This window comes from Eubalaena glacialis, chromosome 12 (genome assembly GCF_028564815.1).
Source record: "Eubalaena glacialis isolate mEubGla1 chromosome 12, mEubGla1.1.hap2.+ XY, whole genome shotgun sequence".
NCBI classification, from domain to species: Eukaryota; Metazoa; Chordata; class Mammalia; order Artiodactyla; family Balaenidae; genus Eubalaena; species Eubalaena glacialis.
In genome coordinates, this window is record NC_083727.1 from 76,744,163 (window position 1) to 76,751,597 (window position 7,435).

Sequence of the window (7,435 nt, forward strand, 5' to 3'; positions counted from 1 at the left end):
CCTTCATCTGTTGATGGACATTTTGGTTGCTTCACTGTCTTGTCTATTGTGACTAAGGCTGCAGTGCAGCTTTTGCAGCCCGGGTCTTCTCGATTCTGGTCTTCTCAGGTGAGAGGCCCGTTGGTGCGCCTGCTGGATTGAACGGTACCTCAATTTTTCCTTTTAAGCGCAGCTCCTTTCTGTTCTCATTATTGGCTGTCAACCACTTTACATCTCACCAGCAGCTAGAGGGTACACAGTTCTCTAAAACCTCTTCAGCATTGATTGTTTGTAGACTTTTTGCTGATGGTCAGTCGACTGGTGTGAGTTGAAAACTCTCTGTAGATTCGGTTGCATGAGTCTAATACTTCCTGAGGTTGAGCTTTTATCCAGTTTCCTTTTTTAAAAAAGAGAGTGAGTAAAACTTACCTCTTCATACTATCTTCTTGAAAAATTTGCCTGTTTTGAATTTTTTTTATCCATTCCCTACCTCAGCACAATTTTGAGGGCAGGTGTCCTTTACAGCCCTGAGTCCTTGTGAATGTTAAGTGACCATTAGCTGTGGGTTAAAAGCTGCTCTTGCGGGAATCGGCCACAAGGCGGCAGCATTTCTCCTTTACCAAATCTGGTTACTAGGGCAACAGAGCCTTACTGGAAGTGGTGTTCTAGGTTGTAAATTAGAATGGAATGTGCCAGGAAAAAGCCCTTTAAGTTTATGTCTCATTACTTCTTGTTCGTATTTTTAACTTAATTTTTATTTTTTATCACAGCAAACTTGATTACAATGTTTTGTTTGTTCTAGGTGTGCAAGATGTGGTTCTTTCACACATATACGTATATCTATTCTTCTTCAGATCCTTTTCCCATGTAGGTTATGACACAATGTTGAGTAGTCTTCTCTTGGTATTCCGTAGGTCTTTGCTGATTATATATTTCACATGTGTTTGTATCTCTCTGTTAACCTCAATATGGTAATGTATCCTAATCCTCACACCTTTCCATTTGGTGAACCGTAAGTTTTTGTACTGAATCTGTGATTGCCTTTCTCTCTGGAAATATCTTCGTTTGTTTCAATTGTTAGGTAACACCTGTACGTGATATGATAGGATATGTGTCTTTGGCTTTCTCACTTACTACAAGTTGCGTGATTACTTCTAGACTCACCTATGGTGCTGCAAATGGCATTGTTTCATTTTTTCGCTAGCTCATATTCCATGTGTACGTGTAGCAGTTCTTCTTTGTCCACCCATCTGTCGGTGGACTTTTTGGTTACTTCCATATCTTGGCTATTGTGATACTATGCAATGCAGATTTGCCTGCCTGTGTCTTTCCAATTCTGTCTTCTTAGGTTATAGGTCCAGGAATGGGTCTGCTGGATCATATGGTAGCTCAATGTTTACCTTTTAAAGGCACCTCCATTCTGTTCTCTTTAGTGGCTCTTTCCAGGTTATGTCCCACATAAAGTTGAGGGTATGCATTTCTCCACAGCCCCTTCAGCATTTATTCTTTGTAGTTTTTTGCTGATGGTTATTCTGACTGGTGTGAGCTGATACCTCTCTGGGGTTGAATTCGCATGTGTCTCATAATGCGTTGAAATTGAGCTTTAAGACATGTCCTTTTTATTTTTCCAGCTGTGATTAGAGCTTAGTTCTTCAAAGTGTTTACTTAAAGTATGTGTCACCTTTTGAAATATGTTGGCCATTACCTCCCTCAAGACATTTTGAGGGCAGGTTTCTTTTACAGCCCTGCAGTACTAGTTCATATGAAGTGACCATTAGCTCAGGCTTTCAACCTGCTTTTGCAGGTAACGGCCAGAGGGCGGCAGCCTTTCTACGTTCCCCACGCTGGTACTAGGGAAACAGACCTACCAGCCAGTGGTGTTCTTCGGTTATAAATTAGAGTGCAATGTGCCCGGATAAACCCACAAATGCTGATGTCTCCTCACATTTGTTTGTTTTTTAAATTTAATTTATATTTTTTACTGGAGTAACATTCCATTGTATACATGGACCACTTCTTCTTGGTGCATTCCTCTGTTGATGGACATTTTTGTTGCTTCCAAGTGTTCACTAGGGTAAATATTGCTGGCGTACAGGTTTGCCAGCCTGTGACTTTTAGATTCTCATTTTCTCAGGTGATAGGCTCAGCAGATGGTATGCTTGATTCACTGGTAGCTCAATGTTTACCTTTTCAAAGCACCTCCACTGTGTTTACATTAATGGTTCTTACCACGTCCCCCTTAGAACTGAGGGTACACATTTCTCCACAATCCCTTCAGCATGTATTGTTTGCAGCATTTTTGCTAATGGTCATTCTGACTGCTGGGAACTGATAGGTATTTGTAATTTCGTTTTGCATATCTTTAAAAATTCCTAAAATTCATCATTTTCCCACGCCTTTTTCTTTTCTCTTAAAAGAAAAAACCGTGAGTACAATATACCTCTTGAAATTGTCTTCTTGGAAGGTTGCCCTCTTTTGAATTTTTTGGTCGATTTTGGACCCCAGAAATCTTTTGGAGGGCAGGTGTCATTTACAGAACTGCAAGTTGGTGAATATTTAGTGACCTTTTGCCGTGGGTTTAAAGCTGCTGTTGTGGGAAATGGCCACAAGGAGGCAGCATTTCTCCATTCCCAAATCTGGGTGCTAGGGCAGCAGAGCCGTTCTGGAAGTCGTTTACCCAGGTTGTAAATTTGAATGGAATGTGCCAGGAAAACCCCCCATAAGTTTAGGTCTCATTACTTCTAGTTCGTTGTTTTAATTTTTTAAATTGGGGTAATGGTTCGAATGTTGTTTGTCCAAGGTGTACACACTCTGGTTCATTTACACATTATATACATCTATTTATGTAGAGATCCTCTTCCCATGTAAATTATTACAGAGTGTTCCGTAAACCTCCCTTGCTATATGGTCGGTCTTTTTGATATATGTATATAATATGTATTTGTATACATATGGTAAGGCTAATCTTCATTTATCCATTCCCCCCACCTTTCCTTTTAGATAAGCATAGTTTTTTTTCTAAGTCAGTGAGTGCCTTTCTCTGTGGAAATATGTTCATTTGTGTCAGTTATTAGATAACGCCTATAAGTGTTATCATAAGATATAGGACTTTGCTTTCCGACTTACCTCATGTTCTGTGATGATCTCCAAGATCATCTATGGTGCCTCAAAGAGCAGTGTTTCATTGTTTTCCATGGCTAGTATTCATTGTGTACATGGACCATTTCTTCTTTATCCCTTCATCTGTTGATGGACATTTTGGTTGCTTCACTGTCTTGTCTATTGTGACTAAGGCTGCAGTGCAGCTTTTGCAGCCCGGGTCTTCTCGATTCTGGTCTTCTCAGGTGAGAGGCCCGTTGGTGCGCCTGCTGGATTGAACGGTACCTCAATTTTTCCTTTTAAGCGCAGCTCCTTTCTGTTCTCATTATTGGCTGTCAACCACTTTACATCTCACCAGCAGCTAGAGGGTACACAGTTCTCTAAAACCTCTTCAGCATTGATTGTTTGTAGACTTTTTGCTGATGGTCAGTCGACTGGTGTGAGTTGAAAACTCTCTGTAGATTCGGTTGCATGAGTCTAATACTTCCTGAGGTTGAGCTTTTATCCAGTTTCCTTTTTTAAAAAAGAGAGTGAGTAAAACTTACCTCTTCATACTATCTTCTTGAAAAATTTGCCTGTTTTGAATTTTTTTTATCCATTCCCTACCTCAGCACAATTTTGAGGGCAGGTGTCCTTTACAGCCCTGAGTCCTTGTGAATGTTAAGTGACCATTAGCTGTGGGTTAAAAGCTGCTCTTGCGGGAATCGGCCACAAGGCGGCAGCATTTCTCCTTTACCAAATCTGGTTACTAGGGCAACAGAGCCTTACTGGAAGTGGTGTTCTAGGTTGTAAATTAGAATGGAATGTGCCAGGAAAAAGCCCTTTAAGTTTATGTCTCATTACTTCTTGTTCGTATTTTTAACTTAATTTTTATTTTTTATCACAGCAAACTTGATTACAATGTTTTGTTTGTTCTAGGTGTGCAAGATGTGGTTCTTTCACACATATACGTATATCTATTCTTCTTCAGATCCTTTTCCCATGTAGGTTATGACACAATGTTGAGTAGTCTTCTCTTGGTATTCCGTAGGTCTTTGCTGATTATATATTTCACATGTGTTTGTATCTCTCTGTTAACCTCAATATGGTAATGTATCCTAATCCTCACACCTTTCCATTTGGTGAACCGTAAGTTTTTGTACTGAATCTGTGATTGCCTTTCTCTCTGGAAATATCTTCGTTTGTTTCAATTGTTAGGTAACACCTGTACGTGATATGATAGGATATGTGTCTTTGGCTTTCTCACTTACTACAAGTTGCGTGATTACTTCTAGACTCACCTATGGTGCTGCAAATGGCATTGTTTCATTTTTTCGCTAGCTCATATTCCATGTGTACGTGTAGCAGTTCTTCTTTGTCCACCCATCTGTCGGTGGACTTTTTGGTTACTTCCATATCTTGGCTATTGTGATACTATGCAATGCAGATTTGCCTGCCTGTGTCTTTCCAATTCTGTCTTCTTAGGTTATAGGTCCAGGAATGGGTCTGCTGGATCATATGGTAGCTCAATGTTTACCTTTTAAAGGCACCTCCATTCTGTTCTCTTTAGTGGCTCTTTCCAGGTTACGTCCCACATAAAGTTGAGGGTATGCATTTCTCCACAGCCCCTTCAGCATTTATTCTTTGTAGTTTTTTGCTGATGGTTATTCTGACTGGTGTGAGCTGATACCTCTCTGTGGTTGAATTCGCATGTGTCTCATAATGCGTTGAAATTGAGCTTTAAGACATGTCCTTTTTATTTTTCCAGCTGTGATTAGAGCTTAGTTCTTCAAAGTGTTTACTTAAAGTATGTGTCACCTTTTGAAATATGTTGGCCATTACCTCCCTGAAGACATTTTGAGGGCAGGTTTCTTTTACAGCCCTGCAGTACTAGTTCATATGAAGTGACCATTAGCTCAGGCTTTCAACCTGCTTTTGCAGGTAACGGCCAGAGGGCGGCAGCCTTTCTACGTTCCCCACGCTGGTACTAGGGAAACAGACCTACCAGCCAGTGGTGTTCTTCGGTTATAAATTAGAGTGCAATGTGCCCGGATAAACCCACAAATGCTGATGTCTCCTCACATTTGTTTGTTTTTTAAATTTAATTTATATTTTTTACTGGAGTAACATTCCATTGTATACATGGACCACTTCTTCTTGGTGCATTCCTCTGTTGATGGACATTTTTGTTGCTTCCAAGTGTTCACTAGGGTAAATATTGCTGGCGTACAGGTTTGCCAGCCTGTGACTTTTAGATTCTCATTTTCTCAGGTGATAGGCTCAGCAGATGGTATGCTTGATTCACTGGTAGCTCAATGTTTACCTTTTCAAAGCACCTCCACTGTGTTTACATTAATGGTTCTTACCACGTCCCCCTTAGAACTGAGGGTACACATTTCTCCACAATCCCTTCAGCATGTATTGTTTGCAGCATTTTTGCTAATGGTCATTCTGACTGCTGGGAACTGATAGGTATTTGTAATTTCGTTTTGCATATCTTTAAAAATTCCTAAAATTCATCATTTTCCCACGCCTTTTTCTTTTCTCTTAAAAGAAAAAACCGTGAGTACAATATACCTCTTGAAATTGTCTTCTTGGAAGGTTGCCCTCTTTTGAATTTTTTGGTCGATTTTGGACCCCAGAAATCTTTTGGAGGGCAGGTGTCATTTACAGAACTGCAAGTTGGTGAATATTTAGTGACCTTTTGCCGTGGGTTTAAAGCTGCTGTTGTGGGAAATGGCCACAAGGAGGCAGCATTTCTCCATTCCCAAATCTGGGTGCTAGGGCAGCAGAGCCGTTCTGGAAGTCGTTTACCCAGGTTGTAAATTTGAATGGAATGTGCCAGGAAAACCCCCCATAAGTTTAGGTCTCATTACTTCTAGTTCGTTGTTTTAATTTTTTAAATTGGGGTAATGGTTCGAATGTTGTTTGTCCAAGGTGTACACACTCTGGTTCATTTACACATTATATACATCTATTTATGTAGAGATCCTCTTCCCATGTAAATTATTACAGAGTGTTCCGTAAACCTCCCTTGCTATATGGTCGGTCTTTTTGATATATGTATATAATAGGTATTTGTATACATATGGTAAGGCTAATCTTCATTTATCCATTCCCCCCACCTTTCCTTTTAGATAAGCATAGTTTTTTTTCTAAGTCAGTGAGTGCCTTTCTCTGTGGAAATATGTTCATTTGTGTCAGTTATTAGATAACGCCTATAAGTGTTATCATAAGATATAGGACTTTGCTTTCCGACTTACCTCATGTTCTGTGATTATCTCCAAGATCATCTATGGTGCCTCAAAGAGCAGTGTTTCATTGTTTTCCATGGCTAGTATTCATTGTGTACATGGACCATTTCTTCTTTATCCCTTCATCTGTTGATGGACATTTTGGTTGCTTCACTGTCTTGTCTATTGTGACTAAGGCTGCAGTGCAGCTTTTGCAGCCCGGGTCTTCTCGATTCTGGTCTTCTCAGGTGAGAGGCCCGTTGGTGCGCCTGCTGGATTGAACGGTACCTCAATTTTTCCTTTTAAGCGCAGCTCCTTTCTGTTCTCATTATTGGCTGTCAACCACTTTACATCTCACCAGCAGCTAGAGGGTACACAGTTCTCTAAAACCTCTTCAGCATTGATTGTTTGTAGACTTTTTGCTGATGGTCAGTCGACTGGTGTGAGTTGAAAACTCTCTGTAGATTCGGTTGCATGAGTCTAATACTTCCTGAGGTTGAGCTTTTATCCAGTTTCCTTTTTTAAAAAAGAGAGTGAGTAAAACTTACCTCTTCATACTATCTTCTTGAAAAATTTGCCTGTTTTGAATTTTTTTTATCCATTCCCTACCTCAGCACAATTTTGAGGGCAGGTGTCCTTTACAGCCCTGAGTCCTTGTGAATGTTAAGTGACCATTAGCTGTGGGTTAAAAGCTGCTCTTGCGGGAATCGGCCACAAGGCGGCAGCATTTCTCCTTTACCAAATCTGGTTACTAGGGCAACAGAGCCTTACTGGAAGTGGTGTTCTAGGTTGTAAATTAGAATGGAATGTGCCAGGAAAAAGCCCTTTAAGTTTATGTCTCATTACTTCTTGTTCGTATTTTTAACTTAATTTTTATTTTTTATCACAGCAAACTTGATTACAATGTTTTGTTTGTTCTAGGTGTGCAAGATGTGGTTCTTTCACACATATACGTATATCTATTCTTCTTCAGATCCTTTTCCCATGTAGGTTATGACACAATGTTGAGTAGTCTTCTCTTGGTATTCCGTAGGTCTTTGCTGATTATATATTTCACATGTGTTTGTATCTCTCTGTTAACCTCAATATGGTAATGTATCCTAATCCTCACACCTTTCCATTTGGTGAACCGTAAGTTTTTGTAC